The sequence below is a fragment of the Terrapene carolina genome, unplaced genomic scaffold, assembly GCF_002925995.2.
Source record: "Terrapene carolina triunguis isolate 2854851 unplaced genomic scaffold, T_m_triunguis-2.0 Scaffold21, whole genome shotgun sequence".
Classification (NCBI taxonomy): domain Eukaryota; kingdom Metazoa; phylum Chordata; order Testudines; family Emydidae; genus Terrapene; species Terrapene triunguis.
Window position 1 is genome coordinate 11134833 of NW_020664372.1, and position 24214 is coordinate 11159046.

A 24214-nucleotide genomic window follows, 5' to 3' on the forward strand; every position below is an offset into this window, starting at 1 on the left:
CCAGTGAAATATGTTCTCACTGGCAAGATTAATAATTTTCATGTGTCCAGCCCCAACAAGCCCTAAGGCTAAGCAAATAAGAGCTGATGAATTTGCTAAGCCCCCAGTGGGTGCTCAAAGCACAGCTAAAATTTAAAGAAGGGAAAAAGGGGGAGGAGAAAGAGGGACATAGGCATAGATGGGTCTAAGTACAAGTTAATAAGTTTAGTTAAATATTTAAATTATGTTTAAATGTGTACCTCCCGCTACATAGGGGAAGAAGTTTTGTCGGGGACTCGAACCCAGAAGACCTGAATCCTACTCAATGGGTAGGTGGACGTTGCTGGGTTTCTACAGGCTTCAGCTGGTTCACAGGACTTGTCTTATCGCCGACGCAGGGATCAGGTTACCGGACAAGGCTCCTCGAAGCCAGAGGATGCACGCTGCGTTGCTTCGGAGTCTGATCCCGCACCAGAGAGTCAGACGAGTCCCTGCGGAGTCGCCGAATTTGTCGGGGACTCAAACCCAGACTACACGGTTCGTTGTCTGACCGCAGAGAGACAGGCAACACCAGCAAGGTCCAAACACAAGCTCTTTATTGAAGAGTGCGCACAACAATAGAGAGCGGCCCGTCTCCAAAGAGAACCAGCCCCAATTACAATAACTAGTGAGGTTATATAGACAGTTCCGTCGCGTCATAGTTAAAACAACCCAACCCCCCCTTTATGAGTTAGAAAGCTTCTAATATTCATGCATATCTATTTTCTTTGGCACTACAAACAATTTGTGATGCCTCAGCAACTTCTTATCAGCTTTGTTGTCATGCACCAGAAACTAGGAGAAAGGAGGGAGTTAAGAACAGATGAAGAACAGAAACAGGGAGTGGAGACTGCAAGTTTCCATATCTCCAAACAAACTGTTCCTAGCACTTCTGGTACAAGAATGCGCCCCCCCTCCCCTCTTATCTCGTTCTCTGCAGTTCAAGCAAGCATGCCCTCAGGTTTCACAGAGAGACAGGAATGGCCCAGCAACTACTGTTAGCCTAACTTTGGCTAAGCTGGCCAAACAATGTTCTATACTCCATATTTTTGGGCCTAACAGTTTGGTTCTGCTTTGTGTTTCAGATTATTAATTGTGTGGATGCTGGAAGACCTTGGAGTTGATGCACTTCTGTGGGCTGTTTTGGCTGGCATTTGAATTGCAGGCCTACTCCTCTGATGGTATGAATTCGGGACCTGTTGTGCCAGGAGCATGGGAAAACTTCCTGTGGATGGTAGTGGCATGCAAAGTGAATGATGCAGTGACTATAAAAGCCTCAAGCAGGGCTGCCAATGTTTCCTGGAAGTGGTTAAATGTCAATGGGAGAGAAGTGACCATACCCACGACCCACCTCCAAATGACAAAATGAAGGTCCATTTGCTAGTGGAAGGAAAAAAGCAACACTGATGTGGGACTTTCAGACTTCAAATTGGTGATAAATGTTAGTTGAAATTTTAAACTTTTTTCCACCTGTAAATCCCCTTTGTGTTCATTTATGAACTGACATCCCCAAGATGACTGCACCAGGGGAAAAGACAATGCAGTGTAGACTGAAACATTCCCTTTTATACCAAAACACTGGCAGGAAATGCTGCGGGAGGCAAGACTACATACAATGATACCAGGAGGGGAATGGGAGGTTGTTTTACGTTGTACTTGGGAGGCTCTGTTTCCTCAGGAAATTTGTAACAGGGATACAGGATGTTTGGACAATAGGGTGTTTAAGTGATGCTGTGGTAAAATGGTTATTAATCTGCAGCCCAACAAGACAGTGAAATGGCTCCTTCAGGGACCCCATAAAGTAAAAGTTATAGAAGTGTGAATACTGGAACCACCTGTAGTTAATATTATTGGAGCATATGTGCAAACCAGAGCAAACCAATGTAAAGAAGCACGTAGAGATGAGTTAAAGAGTAAATCAAACTATGGCTAGTTTGTGGATGTACAGTAAACACAATGAAATGTGCATAAAAGAAGGAGGTTATTGTGGACCTCATTTTAGCAAACATCTCAACAATAGAACCCCACCGTGGAAAGTTCGTACTATTATATGAAGGCTGGAGAAATTAGATAAATCTTCATGATATTCCCAGATCCTGTAAGGACTGAAAGAAAATGGATATTTTGGGAGCAATTGATACTGGGGTAGGAGTTCTCAATAGTATAAGTAAGGAGGTGGTTGTGAATAAAATGAATGCAGTGAGGCAATATATAAAGAATTTAGCAACACCCCGAGGGTATCCTTAGATCAGTTAAGGATGGATTGCCACATGTTTTAAAGGAATGGGAGCAATCCCACAAAAAGGACCATCTCTGCCTCTTGCAGGCAGTTGCTGCCTTCCAGAATAATGTTCCTTGAATCTGGCATGCATACAAATGCAGATGTGTATTATTCATGAGGTAAAGAACATGATTTGTGTGGTTATGAGCAGGATACTCACTGGAAATTAGGAGCATTATTTGGAAGAATTCCATCCAGATTGAGAGACATTTAAAATCCTGGTTGAAAATGGTAAATTTTACCTTTGATAAAGGATTTGGAGAAATCAATGTATCTGTTTTACTAATGTGAGAAGGGGAAATAAGGTGGGTTTTCCTCATTGTAGCCTTGGGACTTAATGTTAATCAAATAGTGATGGAGCCCATGGACCATGGAGTATGGGTAATGAAAGAGGCCTAGGGGTGGAAGACAGTAGAATTGGGTGCCAATTTAGAAGAATTTTGGATTGAATATGAATGCACCACAAATACCTTGCAATCACAAAATGTGTGTTTAGAAATAATAGAGGGAAAAATGTATTATGTTATTGATTCATTTGTAAATGAATTTGTGACTGTATGTGGATGATAATTGTGTATGTTTTAGAAGTTGGTGCCCAGTGCTCATAATTAATTACGTGAATCATGTACTTCATAATCCCCATGAAGATAGATGTTTTTGCTGTTTTGTAGCTATTGAAGGATGTGATTTCAAATTTCAAGTGCCTGAATTGAAATATAGCAATTAAAAGTGAAATACACATTGCATTCAAATGTAATATATGTACACATTGGAATGAATTTAATTGTTTTATAGATATTCCCTTTTTGAGGAATTATTTATAAATTGCAAAATAGGAAGCATGTAAGATAATGGTCACTGTCCATCAATCTACCAATGAGATTAAGCAAGTAATTAAGAGGGTTAGCAAAGATTGGAATACAAATTGTGGAAAATATTGTTGGGATGGTCTCCAATGGCAATGGGGATCTTTAATCTGCCTTTATATCCAATTGTGGTGATTTTGGTGTTTCAGATAGTGGTGGTTGTTTTGTTCTTGATGCTGACCTGCTGGATTCGAAGGAAGATCATTTGGTTACAAAGCTCATGCTTTTGCAAACCCTGGGTACACCCCCGAGGGAATTTTCATGAGGTCTGGTCTATAACAAGGGAGAATCAGGGATGAAAACAGAGTGTGCCAGTGAGAAGATTATTGCTTGGTCTCGGTCGAGAGCCTTGAGCCTATGCTGGGCCTCACTGAACTCATTGTGTGTGTGTGTGTGTGTGTACATGTGCATGCGCGTGCACACATCTTAATATTAAAGATATATGCTCTGCAAGGAGGGGAGTTTTGCCCTGAAATTTGACATTCCTGAATGTACCCCAGTACTTGACAGTATGTTCAGCCACTGCCAGCTGAAAACCAAACATCACATAGCTAGGAATAATCTTGGGCCTTTATGAGACAAGGTCAGACAACTGCATACTTGCAGTTTGTTAATTAGAATGGGAAGATGGGAAATAAGGTTGTGGAAGAAAGTAAATGAATAGGGACCTTGGTTTTAGATGCCCCTGACATATCGTTGTTATGGCTGGAAATACTAGAGATATTTTGAGATAATGAGTAGTTGAAATTGTTGAATTTAGGAATGAATTGTTGAACAAATGAATTTTTGAAATTAGGAGAATTGGTGACCCAGTAGAGGTTCTTATGCTGACCCACTAGGAGTCATTATAGGCTATGTGCTTTGTTAGAGTTAGCTATAAAAGATTAGGTAAAAGTAAATACCTCAGAGCAGTCCGAGGGTGCTTTTCTTCAGGCAAGGAGCTGACATCTGAACTCCCCATCAGCTGGACAGAAAGAGGGCCCCTGGAAGCTCTCTCAGACTGAGGGTAACTATAACTGGGATGTCCTAAACATATTGTATGCGTTTGTGTGATTCATATCTAATAAACAGGAGTTTTAGATAAGAGCATGCTTGCTTGTACCAATCATTTATCAGATGGAAGTGCTGTGTTCCCACTGATTTAATACTGATACTGCCTGATGAGAAATAGTTAAGTTATCACTGAAAACCTTTGGGTAAAAATGTCACCTGTTAAAAAAATTAAAATGATGTTCAAGTACAAACTGTATGTGATGTTGCACTCTACATGTTTTATGGAAATATGCTAATGAGTGTGAATATAATGTAACTGGAATATGCTTTATGCAAAAGGTCTCTTGTGAAGTATCATTACAAAGCGTATAATTTACTGAGTGTGTTCATCTTATTTGTATGAAGTATCATTCTTGTATCTAAAACTAGAAATATGAAGTATTACTCTGAGGTCCTATTGTAATTATGCAAAGCGTGGGCCATTAATGGTGGCTTAGGATCTTGATGTCTCCCATTGACTAGTACAATTGGATGTGAATGGGTTTATTTACCTGCAAGCCTTCCTGTGTACCTGACTTGGGTAATGAAGAATGAGGTCTTACAGTGACATATGACCATGTCACATGATACTGGAATCCATCTTAAACCTGGTGCTTTTCCATTTAGAAGGAGGGGTGGAAAACCAGAAAGACAAAATATTCCTGCCTTGGGCCAAAGATATAAAAGAGAGTAGAACAGAACAAAAGAGGCTTCAGTCATGAGAACAATGCTGCTTTCCACCTAAGATGTCTGCTGGAACTAACAAGGGCTATACGGGAGAAAGAACTGGGCCCAGACTAGGAAGGAGTCTAGTCTGTGAAAGAAGCTTATTGGAACATCTCTGAGGGTGAGATATTACCTGTATCAGTTTCTTAATGTATTAGGTTTTGACTTGCATGTTTTTGCTTTATTTTGCTTGGTGACTTACTTTGTTCTGTCTGTTATTACTTGAAACCACTTAAATACTACTTTTTATACTTAATAAAATCACTTTTATTTATTATCAAACCCAGAGTGACTAATACCTGGGGGAGCAAACAGCTGTGCATATCTCTCTATCAGTTTATAGAGGGTGGACAATTTATGAGTTTACCCTGCATAAGCTTTATACAGAGTAAAACAGATTTATTTGGGGTTTGGATCCCATTGGTAACTGGGTGTCTGGGTGCTGGAGACAGGAGTACTTGCTGAGCTGTTTTCAGTTAAAGCCTGCAGCTTTGGGGGCATGGTTCAGACCTGGGTCTGTGTTGTAGAATCATAGAATCATAGAATATCAGGGTTGGAAGGGACCTCAAGAGGTCATCTAGTCCAACCCCCTGCTCAAAGCAGGACCAATTCCCAACTAAATCATCCCAGCCAGGGCTTTGTCAAGCCGGGCCTTAAAAACCTCCAAGGAAGGAGACTCCACCACCTCCCTAGGTAACGCATTCCAGTGCTTCACCACCCTCCTAGTGAAATAGTGTTTCCTAATATCAAACCTGGACCTCCCGCACTGCAACTTGAGACCATTGCTCCTTGTTCTGTCATCTGCCACCACTGAGAACAGCCGAGCTCCATCCTCTTTGGAACCCCCCTTCAGGTAGTTGAAGGCTGCTATCAAATCCCCCCTCATTCTTCTCTTCTGGAGACTAAACAATCCCAGTTCCCTCAGCCTCTCCTCATAAGTCATGTGCTCCAGACCCCTAATCATTTTTGTTGCCCTCCGCTGGACTCTTTCCAATTTTTCCACATCCTTCTTGTAGTGTGGGGCCCAAAACTGGACACAGTATTCCAGATGAGGCCTCACCAATGTCGAATAAAGGGGAACGATCACGTTCCTCGATCTGCTGGCAATGCCCCTACTTATACAGCCCAAAATGCCGTTAGCCTTCTTGGCAACAAGAGCACACTGTTGACTCATATCCAGCTTCTTGTCCACTGTGACCCCTAGGTCCTTTTTTGCAGAACTGCTACCTAGCCATTCGGTCCCTAGTCTGTAGCAGTGCATATGATTCTTCCGTCCTAAGTGCAGGACTCTGCACTTATCCCTGTTGAACCTCATCAGGTTTTTTTGGCCCAATCCTCTAATTTGTCTAGGTCCCTCTGTATCCGATCCCTACCCTCTAGTGTATCTACCACGCCTCCTAGTTTAGTGTCATCTGCAAACTTGCTGAGAGTGCAGTCCACACCATCCTCCAGATCATTAATAAAGATATTAAACAAAACCGGCCCCAGGACCGACCCTTGGGGCACTCCGCTTGAAACCGGCTGCCAACTAGACATGGAGCCATTGATCACTACCCGTTGAGCCCGACGATCTAGCCAGCTTTCTATCCACCTTACAGTCCATTCATCCAGCCCATACTTCTTTAACTTGGCAGCAAGAATACTGTGGGAGACTGTATCAAAAGCTTTGCAAAAGTCAAGGAATAACACATCCACTGCTTTCCCCTCATCCACAGAGCCAGTTATCTCATCATAGAAGGCAATTAGGTTAGTCAGGCACGACTTCCCCTTGGTGAATCCATGCTGACTGTTCCCGATCACTTTCCTCTCCTCTAAGTGTTTCATAATTGATTCCTTGAGGACCTGTTCCATGATTTTTCCAGGGACTGAGGTGAGGCTGACTGGCCTGTAGTTCCCCGGATCCTCCTTCTTCCCTTTTTTAAAGATGGGCACTACATTAGCCTTTTTCCAGTCATCCGGGACCTCCCCCGATCGCCATGAGTTTTCAAAAAATAATGGCTAATGGCTCTGCAATCTCATTCGCCAACTCCATTAGCACCCTCGGATGCAGCGCATCCGGCCCCATGGACTTGTGCACGTCCAGTTTTTCTAAATAGTCCCGAACCACTTCTTTCTCCACATAGGGCTGGTCACCTTCTCCCTATATTGTGCTGCCCAGTGCAGCAGTCTGTGAGCTGACCTTGTTCGTGAAGACAGAGGCAAAAAAAGCATTGAGTACATTAGCTTTTTCCACATCCTCGGTCACTAGGTTGCCTCCCTCATTCAGTAAGGGGCCCACACTTTTCTTGACTTTCTTCTTGTTGCTAACATTCCTGAAGAAACCCTTCTTGTTACTCTTAACATCTCTTGCTAGCTGCAACTCCAAGTGTGATTTGGCCTTCCTGATTTCATTCCTGCATGCCTGAGCAATAGTTTTATACTCCTCCCTGGTCATTTGTCCAATCTTCCACTTCTTGTAAGCTTCTTTTTTGCGTTTAAGTTCAGCAAGGATTTCACTGTTTATCCAAGCTGGTCGCCTGCCGTATTTACTATTCTTTCTACACATTGGGATGGTTTGTTCCTGCAACCGCAATAAGGATTCTTTAAAATACAGCCAGCTCTCCTGGACCCCTTTGCCCTTCATGTTATTCTCCCAGGGGATCCTGCCCATCTGTTCCCTGAGGGAGTCAAAGTCTGCTTTTCTGAAGTCCAGGGTCCGTATTCTGCTGCTCTCCTTTCTTCCTTGTGTCAGGATCCTGAACTCGACCATGTCATGGTCACTGCCTCCCAGGTTCCCATCCACTTTTGCTTCCCCTACTAATTCTTCCCTGTTTGTGAGCAGCAGGTCAAGAAAAGCTCTGCCCCTAGTTGGTTCCTCCAGCACTTGCACCAGGAAATTGTCCCCTACACTTTCCAAAAACTTCCTGGATTGTCTGTGCACCTCTGTATTGCTCTCCCAGCAGATATCAGGGTGATTAAAGTCTCCCATGAGAACCAGGGCCTGCGATCTAGCAACTTCTGCTAGTTGCCAGAAGAAAGCCTCATCCACCTCATCCCCCTCGTCTGGTGGTCTATAGCAGACTCCGACCACGACATCACCCTTGTTGCTAACACTTCTCAACTTTATCCAGAGACACTCAGGTTTTTCTGCAGTTTCATACCGGAGCTCTGAGCAGTCGTACTCCTCTCTTACATACAACGCAACTCCCCCACCTTTTCTGCCCTGCCTGTCCTTCCTGAACAGTTTGTATCCATCCATGACAGTACTCCAGTCATGTGAGTTATCCCACCAAGTCTCTGTTATTCCAATCGCATCATAGTTCCCTGACTGTGCCAGGACTTCCAGTTCTCCCTGCTTGTTTCCCAGGCTTCTTGCATTTGTGTATAGGCACTTAAGATAACTCATTGATCGTCCCTCTTTCTCAGCATGAGACAGGAGTCCTCCCCTCTTGCGCTCTCCTGCTTGTGCTTCCTCCCAGGATCCCATTTCCCCACTTACCACAGGTCTTTGGTCTCCTTCCCCCGGTGAACCTAGTTTAAAGCCCTCCTCACTAGGTTAGCCAGCCTGCTGGCGAAGATGCTCTTTCCTCTCTTCTTTAGGTGGAGCCCGTCTCTGCCTAGCACTCCTCCTTCTTGGAACACCATCCCATGGTCGAAGAATGCTAGCAGGCTAGCATGTCTGGCTCAACAAGACAGGGTTCTGGAGTCCCAAGTCATCAGGGAAAATGGGCTCAGAGGTAATTTCAGCACATCAGGTTACAGTCCCAAGGGAGTCTCTGTGACCAAACCTGTCACACTGTATTCCCACTTAGGTGTGTAAGTGACAAGTTTTAAGTGTGCATCCTGGAAAAATATGTTTGGAAGTTTATTTCCTACTGACCATCAATCAAATTTCAATGTCCAACTTTCAATGCAACAATTTTCAACTGTTTTCATCCCATCTTCCCTTTTACAATCACTCACTCACACTCTAATTTAAATAAAATGGTTGCATCATAACTGGCAGGTGACAAATCTTCCACCACTAGAGAAATTTCTGATGCAACTGGATTCTCCAAATCACTCAGCAGTCAAGCACCGAGAGGGCTGACTGAACACCTTGTCATATTTTCTCCTTCCCATTTGAAGATCAAATGACAGGAGGAGGGCAAAGAGCTTCAAATTGCTGAAGGAGATGATTACTCGGATACAGGGTTGCCAGGCATCTGACGTTCGACTGGAATGCCCAGTTGAAAAGGAACCCTGGCAGCTCTGACCAGGTTATTAAAAGTCCAGTTGCTGGTGCAGTGGGGGCCCAGGGTTAAGGCAGGCTCCCTGAATGCCCTAACACTGTGTGGCTCCTGGAAGCAGCCACCAGGTCCTTGAGGCCTCTAGGCACATGAGTGACCAGGGAGGTGCCATGCACTGCCCCCGCCCCTAGTGCTGGCTCTGCAGCTCCCATTGGTCAGGATCCGTGACCAATGGGAGCTGCGGGCGTGGCGACTGTGGGTGCAAGGGCAGCGCACAGAGCCTCCCTGGCCGCCCATGAGCCTAGGAGCTGCAGGGACCTGGCGGCTGCTCCCTGGGAGCCACGGTAAGCACCGCCAGAACCCCACACCCTGCATACCCTCCTGCACCCCAACCCCCTGCCCAGCTCTGAGCCCCCTCCTGAATCCCAAACCCCTCATCTCCAGCCCCACCCCAGAGCCTGCACCCCCATCCAGAGCCCTCACCCCCCTCTCTCACCCTAACCCCATGCTCCAGCCCATTGAAAGTGGGTGAGGGTGGGGGAGAACAAGCGAAAGAGAGAGAGGGGATGGAGCGAGTGGGGGCAGGGCTCCGGAGAAGAGATAGGATGGGGTGGGGCCTCGGGGAAGGGGGCATTCAGTTTTGTGTGATTAGAAAGTTGGCAACCCTACTGGGACACAATTTGGACAAAACCCAGAAAACACCTAAAATTATATTTTTCTGGGATTCCTCTTGAACATAATGTTCAGTTTAATAGACATCTCAAAGAGTTACACAAGGCAGTTCACTGAAGACTATAAAAATAATGGAAGTGCTATGAACAGTAACAATCAACTTTTTAAGAATATATATATATTTTTTTTTCTGTGTAAGAGCATAACAAGGCATCCTAAAATGTATGCAATGGAAGCAATGGAATTGTACTGTCAGAATTCAAATGCATACAAAATTATGTTTTAACAATTTTATTTTAAAAAAATGCTGCATGCTAAAACCTTGTCTGTTAAGTTTCAGCCTATGATACTTTCTAAATAGCTTAGTTGTAAACCCCTGAAAATATGGGTTTTAATGGAAACATTGATATATTCTTAACTTTAGCTATGTTAGTGGTGTCAATATAATATAGTACTTGTCAGATAATACTGGTGAGGTCAGCGTACTGTGGCAAAATAATTGCAAGTTGTGTTTCGGCTGACAAATTATCTTCAATATACTGTACTTACACACTGTACAAATCTAATGTGGTTCACTGCATTGAATGCAGCCTGTTCACTTACAGTAAGTGATTGCTTAAATAAACTCACTCAAAAAGTGCTGTTCCGAAAGCTTTTTACATCACTCCTGTGAACTAGAATTTTATGAACATAAAAGAGGACATTTATAACTTAGAAGACGTTTTCAAATGAATATGCAATTACATGTAAAATGTACATGTGAAAACACAGTATATGGACCTGCAAATTAGGCATAGATCTGTATACTTGTGTACGGCATGGTTACCTCCATAGTACCCCTTGCTGGGTAGGCCTGACACTGCCAACCCTTCTTGCCTCAGTTTCCTTCCCCATCATGGGTCTTCTCCACTTTTCAAGAACAGGTCAGTGCTGAAGATGTGGCTTGGTCCTCCAGTGTAACAAAGATCCAACTCAAAAGTCCTAGAAAGCAAAAAGATTCTTAAGGCTTTCGTTGGTTTCTCTTCAGCACCCTGACCTCCTCTGTGGCCTGTTCACAGCCTCGTTCTGAGCTACCTTGGAATCTCTCATGCTCTGGTATAGACCAGACTGGTTCCCCTGGAGTCATTCCACTAGCTGTTCTACACCTACATTGATCCCTCTGAGCCCTTTTATGAGGCTCAGGTGTCAGTCAAGCTGCCATCTGATCCCCTTAATCCCACTCCCTCAGGCTGAGAAGCAGCTAATTAATTTTGGCACAAGTGCAGCTGGACCCTGCGCCCCTAAAGGGTCCAATCACTCTGCGAATGACATGTAATTTTGAAAATAAAAGTATTCAATACTATCTTAGAACAAACCATTTTCAGTGCTTAGATCACTTCATTTCAACATCCAGGGCCAAGTTTTATTTCAAAACTAAAGAGTGGGGACAACTGAAAACTGAGTGCCAGATCCATAGTCTCTGTAAATTGGCATAGTTACACTAACCTCAATAGAGCAACATCAGTTTACACCAGGTAAGCATTTGGTCTGAACATGCAAATAGTCTGAACTTATGATAGGAAACCTATTAGGATCACCTACCTAGCTTTAGTAGCACACGTATTAATGCAATTCCTTCCTGGTAATATTTTATATCAGGTGCTCATATATTATGATGATAGCTTTCTATTATACAGGCTATACTTTGTTAATATTGTTTAGTGATATCAGCTATTGCAGTAGACATTATAAGTAAGCAATAATGTAGTAGTATTTGAGTGTGCTTTGTTATCAAATATACTGCTGACATACTGTAGAAACATGAAGGTGAAGCCAGGATTTTTATTATTGCAAATAAATTAGACTGGTATCACAGCACAAATTCAAAGGAAATCAATATAGAAAGGTGTGATAGAGGCTACTTAGCAAAGGGTCCCCTGTTCTTTGCAAACAACTGGAACCTCAGACATGGCAAACTTTCTACACCAAACATGGTTTTATGGAATAGTTATCCATAAAGGGTAACATGCAAGGTATTTACAGAAAGCTCATGGATTGTCAAGAATCATAGTTACTCTGAAATGTATGCATGATTAATAAAGGAAAAATGTATTTACATTGAAAGTATACTTTATGGACATGGAGCAAAAAGTAGTGAAACACAACCTGTGGTGAGTGATGGCCCATTGAGGCAGGGGGAAGTTGTCATCCTGCCCTCTTTAACCAGAGATGAAATACAAGGCTCAGTTGTTTAGCCTTGCACAATACTAAGTCTTTCAATGGAAAAATCATCGGAGGCAATTGCAAAAAAAATAAAAATAAAATAAAACCACTTAAAGATCAAAAAGAAATATCACAATAGAGGTTTTCCCTGTCTATGAATAGGAACAAAAAGACTTTTTGTGTTATACTGAGGAGGGAGAGGTTCTTTGCATCCTTCCACCGAGGAGACATCTTGAGGAGAGAGGTGTATTCAGGAACAATTGGATCTTGGTTCTTGTGAAGCCAGCTAACTCTGCAACAGACTGGACTTGGTGGGGTGGCAGACCTACTTTATTAGATAAGAAAAGTAACTATTGATACATTTAGATCCAGGGTCACATTTAATGACTGTTTTTTATTCTAACCCTTTGTTTCCACCACTTTTTTCTAGTTAAATATTTACCCTTTCTTAAATTAATGTACTTTTGTTTTATAATAAGTGCTGTGCAAGTGCTGTGGGGTTTAGAGGAGCGATGGTTTAAGGTAAACCTAGTAAACTCTGGCACACTGCTCCTTCGGAGGCAAAGGTTCTGGGATTTCTGTGAGTAGCCAGTTACACGGTCTCTATATCACAGAGAAATGATTCAAAGGGAGTTGGGATGCACTTATTTTTAACCTGAAAGGAGAACACAGTGCTGTCATAGCTATTCATATCTGTCTGTATCTACAGTAAGACTGTTTAATTTATCTGTGTTCATGACGTACACGTAAAATCTGCTACTGGTAATTGACATCATCCATAAAAGTCATAGAAAAAGAGAGTGTGAGGAAGCAAAGATAATTCTGAGATATTATGAGGAAGCATGGGCCAGTGCAGTTTTGTGGGAAGCAGAATTTCTGTCCCTTGGAAAATTTTGCATTTCTGAATTTTCTTCAGTCTGAATCTGAACAAAAAGTTGGAAATGCAAAATTGTCTGCAGGAGAATTCAAAATTCTGATTCAAAATATCTGTTTTGGAAGAATCAAAATAGGATTTTTTGAAGAGTTCTGGGCTGGCAAGAGTCTTTGACTACTCAGCCATCTCCCTAGTTAGCTGGCTGGGCAACAGGGGAAACAGGAAGACCACATGTCTGGTTGCCATTGAATGTTTTGATGGAATCAACGTATTCCCACAAAAGGTTTTGATAGAAAACTCTTCTCTGTGAATGCTTTCCACCAGCTCTAGTCCAGTGGTTAGGGCCCTAGCCTGACACTTGAGAGATCTGGTTTCAATTCCCTACTCTTCTGAACAGGCTTCCTGTGTGACCTTAACTCTTAGTCTCTCTGTGCCTCATCACCTGTAAAGTAGGGACAGCAGTAGTTCTCAGGGATGTTATGAGACATTTACCATGGTAAAGGGGGCCATATAAGTAATTAAGATAGAAAGTATTTTGCCATTAGCCTATTTCACTGCTATTACATATCAGGATGTAGTCAATAGTTCGTATGTATGGGGATGAAATATACAAAAGCACTTATGTGACTTGTGCTCCTAAGTCACTTAAATGATCTTGAAAATCCCACCCACGGACTCCAGCTGAAAAGAAAAAGCTGATTGTAATTGTGAAGAGTCTGTGTTATGTTCATATGAGCTGCACTTTGTGAAAATGTGTTAGATTTATGTTCATTAATATTTTACAAGTGTCTAAAGTTCCAAAGTTCATACTCTGCACTGTACCTAAAAGAGAAAAAAAAAAGGAGAGAAAAAAAATAACAAAAGGCTGTAAGGTGGCTTGAGAAGGATGAGAAATTCCATCACTCACTACACAGGAGAGGAGAGTTTCCAGAGAACTATAAAAATGAAATAGTACCCTTTCAAAAGTTTTACATGAATATTACCAGTGAGAAAAATGTCTCTGTTCATTCAAATGGAATTTTGTGGCTCTTAGCTTTAGAAAGTAGTATTTGATTTACACACACACAAAAAAGAGCTTAAAAATAAATCATGCCTTATAATATGAGGGAGAGCTTTGAGACACTTACTCTGTAAAATAATATACTATATGTGCAGTAATGCACATGCCTCTGAGAAGTGAGTTATTAAATTAGGTTATTGTTTAAAGGAACCTTCAGGATGTGTGTATCTTAATTGAATAACTGCATAACTTTGTCCTTCCACTCATTTTCAATCCTTTATGACTCTGATTTGCATCTGAATTTAGGGCTAGATCCTGCAAATAGTTTCTCTTTAATGGGTCCTCTCACAGAGATCCATTTGCAACATTTGCAAGACCCTCATCCTACAAAGCCGTAGGCACAGATTTAAGTTGCACCCTGTGAGTAGTCCCACTGAGATAAATGGGACTATTTATGATGTGTAAAGCTAAGCACATACCTCCATCTTTCCAGTATCAGGGTCTAAGTTCCCCAGGGCAGGGAATGCGGCATTTTGTGCTTCTGTGAAGCATCTAGGACACTAACAACAACAACCAGACACTTTTAATATATGCAATGTAGTGAAGATTTTTTACAGTAGTTCATTCTGTAGGGAACCAGCAGGAAATATTTGGCATTATAATTTTGCTTTAATCATTGTGCACATGAAGACATAGATCAGTGTTTCTCAAACTGGGGTCGCCGCTTGTGTAGGGAAAGCCCCTGGCGGGCCGGGCCAGTTTGTTTACCTGCCCCGTCCGCAGGTCTGGCTGATCGCGGCTCCCACTGGCCGTGGTTTGCTGCTCCAGACCAATGGGAGCTGCTAGAAGTGGCGTGGGCAGAGGGACTTACTGGCCGCTGCTTCCAGCAGCCCCCATTGGCCTGCAGCGGTGAACCGCAGCCAGTGGGAGCTGTGATCGGCCGGACCTGCGGACGGGGCAGGTAAACAAACAGGCCCGGCCCACCAGGGGCTTTCCCTACACAAGCGGTGACCCCTGTTTGAGAAACACTGACCTAGATCCACCAATGAGTTTTTTTGCAGATGAACCCCTGGGGCTTTCTGTGGGTCCATTAGTCCACCGATTTGGACCTCATTGTATTATTTAGGCTCCAGTGGTGCTATTTACTCTCCAAAGCCCTGATCCTATTCTCAGTGAAGCTAGCATCAAAACTCCCCTTGACTTCAATACAAATGGAGCTAAGGTGTGTATATCAAGCTCCATAGCCCAATCCAACATTCCTGGCACTCTCAAACCTCTTAGTGGGTGTTCAGAATGCACAAATAGTACTGAAGGCATCTTGTCCATCACATGGGTGTTTTGAAACAGCAATAGAGGGTTCATAGATGTGAGTAATCACTGACATCTTCAGAACTCCAATTTCTGACGTGTCATGTCTGTTAAACTGGACTTTTTGAAAATGCTTACTGTTTACAACAATGACTGACAAGGCATTAGATGAAAGCAAGAAGTTGAATCATCATACACCAACTGAGTTTGCTGAAAATGGTAATTTATTCAATTTTTAGCCCTTTACGAGCTGAGAAGTAATTATCTTATCAAGTGCGTTCCTTTGCTAGTGCTTAACTATATTGTTCTGAGATTGACAGGTACCTCGTAACAATTTAAAGCTGACCATGCTTCTGCATGTTTCATTCCCGAAAAATCACCTAGAGAATACAGGATTATAACAGCAGGGAAGGAAAAAAAAGCCCTGTTTGGTTTAATCAGACTTCAAAAAAAAAAAAAAAAACCCATCAGCATGTTCTATATTTCTAGCCATGCTTCCTGATGTAATTAAAAATGGCTAAAGCCAAGATTAGTGGCACTGAAATAAGTTAAAGTGCTGGACAAGAAACATTTTCTTGGAACAGCATCTTTGTTGAAAAAAATTCAGTACTACTTTTTTGTAATGTGGGGATGGCTAGAACACTGTATTCTGTAACAAAGGGTGGGACTCTCTTTCACTTTCAGTGCCTTGTAACAGGGATTTTAAAAATATTCATGTTACCGGAAGGTTGGAGCGGGCAGGAGACTTATTAGGATCACTAAAGTAGAACCAACATCAAGAGCTGTATTAGTGTTTATTTTTATTTTTAAGAGAGCCTGATAATTCCTAAATAATGCTATGAATTTAATCTTGCTGGGCATTAGGTAGGATGGAGTAGATGGATAATCAGAGATTTTTAGTTCACTTCTCAGAGGTTAAACTTGGTGACTTAATATCCAGAGGAAAAAACAATAATTGATGGTGGCCCCAGAGGAGACTTGCTGCTCCTGGTCCACTCACTTATACAAAATGAGCTATGCTGGCTGGCAGAAGAAGGGGGGTGGAGGGAGCACAGCAAGTTTAGCGCCCCCCTCCCATTTCTCTCCCCTCTGTGACTTGTCAATGAACAGAGCATGACTTTTAAAAATTGTTCAGTGATACAGTGTGTGAATATATTTCAGCCTACAGATTGTTGCTGCTGTCACATTCAAATATTTGATAGAATAGAAAATTCTGAATATCTCCTTCAGTCACACCACTGTCAGTCTCACTCTCCCACCTCTTCAAATTCCTTTGAAACATTCCGACCTTCTCATCTCCCTTTCCCTTCCTCCACTTCAAAGACTTTTCTTCCTCTTTCCCCACTCTCTTGTTCCTAACTTGACATCTTCCCTTATCCCACACTTGCCCCCCACCCCCCAAAATGGAACACACTTAAAATAAGAAGAAACAGAACTAACAATATATATATTCCATCAATATATAACCAACAATAACCATCACTCTGATCTCTTTGGACTAGATAGTGCAACCCTTACACAAATAGTTCCATCACTAATAGTGAGTAAGTACTATCAATGATCATAAAGGCTACACAGCCCAGCCCTGTTCTTGTACTCAATTTTCTATCCCACTCTACCATCCTGTATGTTTTGTTGTCATTTTAGTTTGTAAGTATTCTAGAGCACAACCATATCTTCTTAGGTCTTCATGCAACTCCAAACCCAAAGTACAGTTATTTTTTTTAATTTGGGTTTTTGTTATTACTGCTGCTGGAGCACCCAATAATACATTAATAATTGATTGTTGCCTGATTGGATTACCTTGCCTTTATAAGAAAAGAAATGAGAAAAGTTAAAAACAGCTCATTTGGGTTTAATTATCCCAGTTACATGGGTGAAACATTTTAGAGAAAGAATGGTTGAAGGAGATAAGCAACCCAAGGAATTAAATGTATTGGTACTAATTAATTAGTACCGATAAAACCTTTTCACTTTTCTACAAGACATCTGTCTGACCCAGATTTATTAATACCTGGGTTGCTTCCTGAAAGAAAGATATAAGCCAGAATTGTCTGTTTAGCAGACTTTACATTCAATTTTAAGTTGTCACATTCACACAAAATAACTCTGTTTATGTGTATGTGTACAGTCCTGTCTGCAAACAACGTGGTCAAATATTGAGTGTCTCAGTTAAAAAAAAAGTAAATCCAAAAAATCTAAAACAAAATGCAACGGGTTTCAAGGTAAGGTTTCCATTTTTGTTTTCCCCTTTGTCTCTCCCTCACCCCCCTCTATGTATTTTGAAATAAAACTAAAGGAAAAAATTACTTTCTTTTTTTTTTTACTCCAAACCCACCCATCCCTTCCTTTTTCCACTGAAAGGAAAGGGAAAAGATCAAAAAAGTGAGAAAGTGGGATTTTTGAATAGTCACGTGTTGTTATTCTTTGTAAGACTCTAAATCAGTCTGCTATCTAGCTGCCATGACCTCATGTCTTTACTTTTTATTAAACTCACTATATTAGAAAACATTCTGCTCTGAATGTTATGAGATACCCTAATGTACCCAGATGATTGTATGCTGCAAATGTTTCAGCAGCAGGTGGTTGTATATGTCAACAAACTCCGAACTCCCTATTCTTTCCCACTGCACAAAATGGACCCATCAGAGTAAATACTATGAAACTAGTATTTCATAGTATGAGTGTACCATGTTTTCCACTTACCATGAATGCAAGATCTGAGGATTGTAGTTTTTTTGGCAGGATATAGGCTCTTCAACCTGCAGATGAAATTTAGTTTGCCATAGTGAATAGTGTGAAGTTCCTGCTTGTTGAGGTTGTGATACTGATGTGCTTAAGCAGTCTCTGAAACAGTAGAAAGCTTTGCATGGTTATGCAGAGAAGTGGTGTAATTCCCTCCACTTCACAGACTCTGAGCAGCATTCTGTGTAAACTTTTTGAACTATGTGAAATGGTTCTTGGAAGTCACGTACCTTCAAGCTAGAGTCAACTTGTGTGTCCGGCACACTGAGTGAAATCATGGTCCCATTGAAGTCAATGGAAAAACTCTTATTCATCTGAGTGGGGCCAGGATTTCCCCACTTATTTATAACTCCTCATCACAGTCAAATTAAAGACCAAGAGACAAAACTTCAATTATGTTGATAGAGGACACACAACTCTTAGCTATCTCCACTTTTTCCTGTTTGGTTGTCTTTATTGTGAAAAGATTTAACAATGTTATTTTCAAAAGCCCTTAAGCACTTAAGGGGAGTTATGTGCATAAGGTGCTTTTGAAAATTCCATGCCTTGAATCATGCTTTCCCCTTCTTTGCATGTTATACCTTTCCACCTTGCTATATTAAACTTTTCCTTCCATGAGTGCCATACAGTAGTCTATAGTTTATTATGGTCCATTAGACTGTAATAAAATACTCAGAGCAAAACAATGATTAATATGTTCTTATCACTATCAGTAAATTTGGGATTTGGCAAACAAGGAAGTGCTCAAAATGTAAAAAAATATATCTGCCTTAAAGATCTTATACAGTACAGGTGCAGAAGGTACAGTAAACACAATATAAAACAAAAATAGAAGACGAGAAGGATGGACTGAAGACTGGAGTGAAGGTTAAAAAACTTTGTAGCAAAGTTGAGCATATATTAAATAGGAAGTTATTCTAGGCATACAGAGCATCCTAGAGGTACCCTTTATCAAATGGATAAAAGGTAAAGGAAATGAAGAGAATGGTTAGAATGACTGGATGAGTATGCCACAAGGGCAGGAATTAAATGCAGATGAGATATAGGTGCATCCACAGTTACGGAGAATTTTAGAAGTGAGCAGTAGAATTTTGAAAAATGATGTGATTCAAGGAGGGGTTGACATGGTTAGGGCAATGGGACAGGGTGTTCATTGTGTCAGTGACAATTGAATGAGAGATTATGCCAGCTAAGAAGTTTCAGTAGTGAAGACAAATCATTAACAGAGATACAAGCTGGGTAAGGTAATAGCCCTTACTGAACCTACTTCTGCGGGTGACCAGACAAGCTTTCAAGCTGCACAGAGTTCTTTCTCAGATCTGGGAAAGGTACTCAGTGTTATAGCTAAATACAAAGTTGAACATATAGTTTAGCATAAATACTTAATAGATATTTAGTCACACCTGCTTACCTTAGTGGAGAAAAACACTACTTTTTACTCCTGTTTGTACTGCCAAGCCAATACAATTCTAGGTGAATGAGCTGGATTCAAGTGTGGCTTGCACATTATGAGCAAAATGGTTAATTAAATTCTGATCATGAAATATTTGTTCTTGGTGATGCATGAGCCAAAAAACTCAGACTGATTGTCACACTAAATGGTACATCTACAGTGCATACTCCTTTTAGTGTCATGAAGAGTACATATACTGCATGCCCTCCTAGAATGGATATAAATAGCAGCATAGATGATGAAGCACTGTTTAGTGGAGTACAGTAAGAACATTCCTGAATCCTGTGAATACCCTAGAAGGGGTCTTTACTCACCCACACAGTGTCTCCCCTGTCTATACTGCTATTTTTAGCAATGTAGTGTCCCAATGCTTCCCCGCTGCTGGAGTCTTTCCCTGTTGCAAGAAAAGGCTTCAACAGCAGGAAAAGACTCTCTGGCAACTACTCGCTGCTCTTTCCCTACTGGCTCCACTATCAGAGCCTTTCACTGACACATGTAGCTACATGTTACGTGTGGATGCAGCCTGCATTTTACTGTGGCCTGTCACTACACATACCTTATATGCCATCACAAGAGGTGTTCATTCTAGATGTAGCCTATGTGTGTAGGGCTGATGGCTAAAAAACATTTTTACTTCTTAACTAAAAGTATTTGATCTGGAAATTGCTAAGAAACAACTTATACAAAACCCTACTGTGGCTTTTTACAGTCACTCTTCAGAGTTAAGGCTTAAATCTTCTTTTGTTGGGGATAGTTGTTTTCCTTTATAATACAAATATCGGAAATACAAAATGAACAATACAAACCAAGAAACAATTAAGAAGGTAATATGTGCAAGTCATCTGAATTTCCCCTTCATGTCACCAATTCAATAGTGCAGAGCCGTAACTAGCTATTTTTGCGCCTGAGGCAAGAATATAAAATTGTGCCCTCCCCCCTCCATATAATTTAATAGTAGTTACTTTGTTAAAAAAAAGAAAAATACGTAAATAACAAGAATAATAATGATAATAGAACATTTATTTATTTTAATCATAAGATCCGCATACAAAATCAACTAATACATATAAGGTGTGCACCATAGTGCATCATGAACTGTGGCGGTTGGGGTCGGGGCTCGCAACCCGGCACAGGGGTCGGGGTCAGGGCTCGCAGCCCGGCGCAGGGGTCGGGGTCAGGGCTCGCAGCCTGGCGCAGGGGTCGGGGTCAGGGCTCGCAGCCCAGCACAGGGGTCGGGGCTCTCAACTTGCAGCCGCGCGCCAGGGTTGTGGCTCGCTACCCCCCACATAACCAGGTCACGACCCCTAGTTTGAGAACCAATGCTTTATAATTACTGTAGGGTGTATTCTATTCATTTTCCATTTACATTGTACATTTGTCATGATGCAATGTGCATATTATGTGATTATAATTTTTCATAAAATAATAAGAATTAAAAAACTTAGTTTGTCTTTTTCTGCACCCCTCAGTGCCTCACTCGCCTCACCCTTGTTATGGCACTGCAACAGTGAATCACAATCCAAATTTGGAAACCATGCTGCTAAATTATGTGATCTATAAACATATTCATGGGGTTTCATAGCTACAGCATTTATATGTAACAACCTGATTTTAACAAACAAATGGACTACATACAGTCCAAACCAAGTACATATATAGGCTGTAGCATAAATTGTCACTTCTATAAAATAAAGTCCCTAGATAGGCTTGGAGATATATGGGATACTCCTCATTCTGTGCTAAGGAAAAATTGCCTTAATCACTGACAGGAAAACAAGATTTTTTTTTTAATAATACATAAAGTTTGAAGGAACTTTCAAGTTCATTAGTATCGGAAGATGCAGAAACAAGGAGGTCAAAAGGTAAGTAAAGAAATTCATCACACAACTTTAGTTAGTGTATGTTAAGGGCCGGATTGCACCTCATCTTGTAGGCCCTGCTGCATATTGGGGCCAGGTCAGAGCCTCTTAAGAGGAGCTCTCAGTTAGCAGGGGCGGGAGGGGGGTCAGAACATCTCTAGAAACTCTCTAGCATTCAGGATGCAGGATCAAGTTACTGGCCAGTGAGTTCCCATGGGAAGTGCAGAGAACGTATGGAATCATCCTCTCAACTCCCCCTTGCTTTCTTTGTGTGGCTAGTGCCCTTATTAGAGTGAATGGTACACATTTGTTGCTGTCAGGTGAGCACAAGGACTTGTGTCAGACACTCTGTAAGGTTAAACATGTCTGATCTGTCTGAATACACAGACGGATCAGACATGTGTAACATGCTGCCATTTCCAGCTCTCCCTTTGTATTAAGGTTCAATTTATAAATGGTGTACAGAAAAATAATTAATGTTATAAGCATAGTATAGACATAAGCAGTAGATGTTATAGATGATATAAGCACATCAATAGAGGGTTTTATAGATGGTCCATAAGCCACAGTTATAAGTAATCTATTGACCCATTAGATTCTAAGGCAGGGATCAGCAACCTTTGGCACGCGGCTCACCAGGGTAAGCCCCCTGGCGAGCCAGGCCAGTTTGTTTACCTGCCGCATGCGCAGGTTCGGCCAATTGCGGTTCCCACTGGCCTCGGTTTGCTGTTCCAGGCCAATGGGGGCTGCAGGAAGCGGCGCGGCAGGCCGCTGGCCACCACTTCCTGCCGCCCCCACTGGCCTGGTCTATAGATTATATATTAATTATTTTGATTATTTAAGAATTCTCAGTTATTACTTTGAGGTTTTACAGGTTCTTGTCCCAAGATCTGGCCCAGTATTATTAAAATTACTATATAGTTGGGAACCCCGACGTGCACAGTTGCAATACTCCCACTGGAAGGACCCTTCTATATTTACAATAGTTTATTAATAGCAAAGTCACAAACACTTTAACCTAGAAATAGAGATACTACCAAATGTACATCTGAACATCCATATACTCACACCATCCCTTTCAGAGCAACCTGAAAAGCTAGCCATTATCTTCCTCATCACCATCACCTTTCTTATCATCACCAGTGGCTATCATCCGGGAACCTTCCAAGGGCTACATCTTTCTTTCTTCCTGCACACAGCTGGGATACAACTTTCATAATATGATATGATGACACCACTATGTCTAATGTATATTTAGCAGGGTTTTTTTCCCCTCTTCCTTATTTGTATTCCCTCATCCTACTAATGTTGGGGTGCCCTTCTCCTATAGGTTAGTACATTAATTATCTTAACTTATCATATAAGTCAGTTCATTCTCATGGCACTCCTGTGCTCAGATATCTGCCAATGCTCTATCCAAAAGCTGGTGTTAGCTCATATTCCTGTGGTTGGCTGGTGTTGTTCTGGACAAAATTCCCCCTTACACACACTAATTCCAGTTCCCCAAAAGTTAGGAGTGATTGCTAGTCCATTTATCTGCGTCAAAGTTCATAGGCCTCAAGCCTTATGCTAACTGCTGAAGCCAATGTCTTACAGGATACAGGTCTGTATGTTCCTTGCATTAGTGTTGAATAAAGACTCTATGGGATACAGATTAAACACTTGTAGATGGCCTGTGTCATCTGACTTAGGCTCATGGGGCTCGGGCTACAGGTCTGTTTAACTGTGTTGTGGACATTTGACTTCGAGCTGGAGCCCAATCCTGAACATCTAAACTGCAATTAAACAACCCTGTAACCCAAGCCCCACAAGCTCGAGTCAGCTGACACAGGCCAGCCATTGGTGTTTAATTTCTGTGTAGGCATACTCTAAGATCCTAAAAAAATGGATTAACCATACAGAAGTGCAAACACTGTTCAATTAGGACCGAGGTGTGCTAGTTACTGTGGCCACTGAGCAAATGGATTAATAAATAATGTTTAAACATTTAATAAAATGTTTATTATTTTCCCAGAATCACTTTTCAAAATTAGAATCCACTATGCTTAGCACCTTGAATAAAGGGAAGTTATCTTTTTCATGGGAGTTACCATAGTATTGTAGGTTATGTATATTATAGAAGTATGCATAGCTTCTAGTATTTAAAGTTATGTTCATACTTTATTTTTCTGCCCACAAGGAGCCAAAATAATTAAAATCTGGTCTTCTCATGGTATTCACTTTTAAAGACAGAATTTATTAGCACATACCACAAAGGGCTGTTTATAGCACAAAAGGGAGTAATTGTGCATGTAAATTTTCAAATGTGTTTGCTATTGAGTTAGTTGTCTAAACACTAAAATTAATTGGAAAATGGATTTTCTGTCCTATGAAAAAATTCAAGATTGAGGAAATAAATATTGTCCCAAACTGGGACAAAAGGTCCATGTTTCAGCGTGATGTTTCAATTATACAAAATGAGATTCCAAAAGAATAAAAAATAGTTCAGGTCGATCAAAATGTGATCCTATTCATTTTAAATATAATTAATACATTTTGAAAACAAGTCAAAATTTTGTTCCAAAAGTGTCTGATTCCCCCCCCCCCCACATGTTTATGTATATATAGACAAAATTTAGTAAAAATAGATACAATTTTGAACAAAATGGTTTAATCAAAACAGTATATTTTTGGACATAAAACAGTTTTGATGAACATTTTTACTAAATAGCCATTATAGGCATCTTCTGTATATGTTGATTAAGATGTTTGATAATTTTTTGCTACAGTGTACACACTAGGGATTCTGCACTCATTTTCTGTAGGAAGCTGAATAAACTCAATATTTTGGTGTTGGTATTTATTTTGACCCCATCCTTCACCCCCGGCAACACACACGCACACAGATGCTGTTTCTGCTTCTAATGGGCACTTTCTTAAATTCTTAAGTGATGGACATAGCAAGCAGAAATCTGGGGTGAAATCCTGCCC

General features: G+C 41.3%; 1 long non-coding RNA gene across 1 annotated transcript in view; it reads right to left on the bottom strand.

Moving 5' to 3' along the window:
- LOC112102185 overlaps positions 1 to 24214 on the bottom strand; it is a 102857-nt gene that overhangs the window by 23553 nt on the left and 55090 nt on the right. The window contains exon 2 of the long non-coding RNA XR_002907731.3: positions 10630 to 10784. This is a non-coding gene — a long non-coding RNA (uncharacterized LOC112102185). The remainder of the gene's footprint in view (positions 1 to 10629; positions 10785 to 24214) is intronic.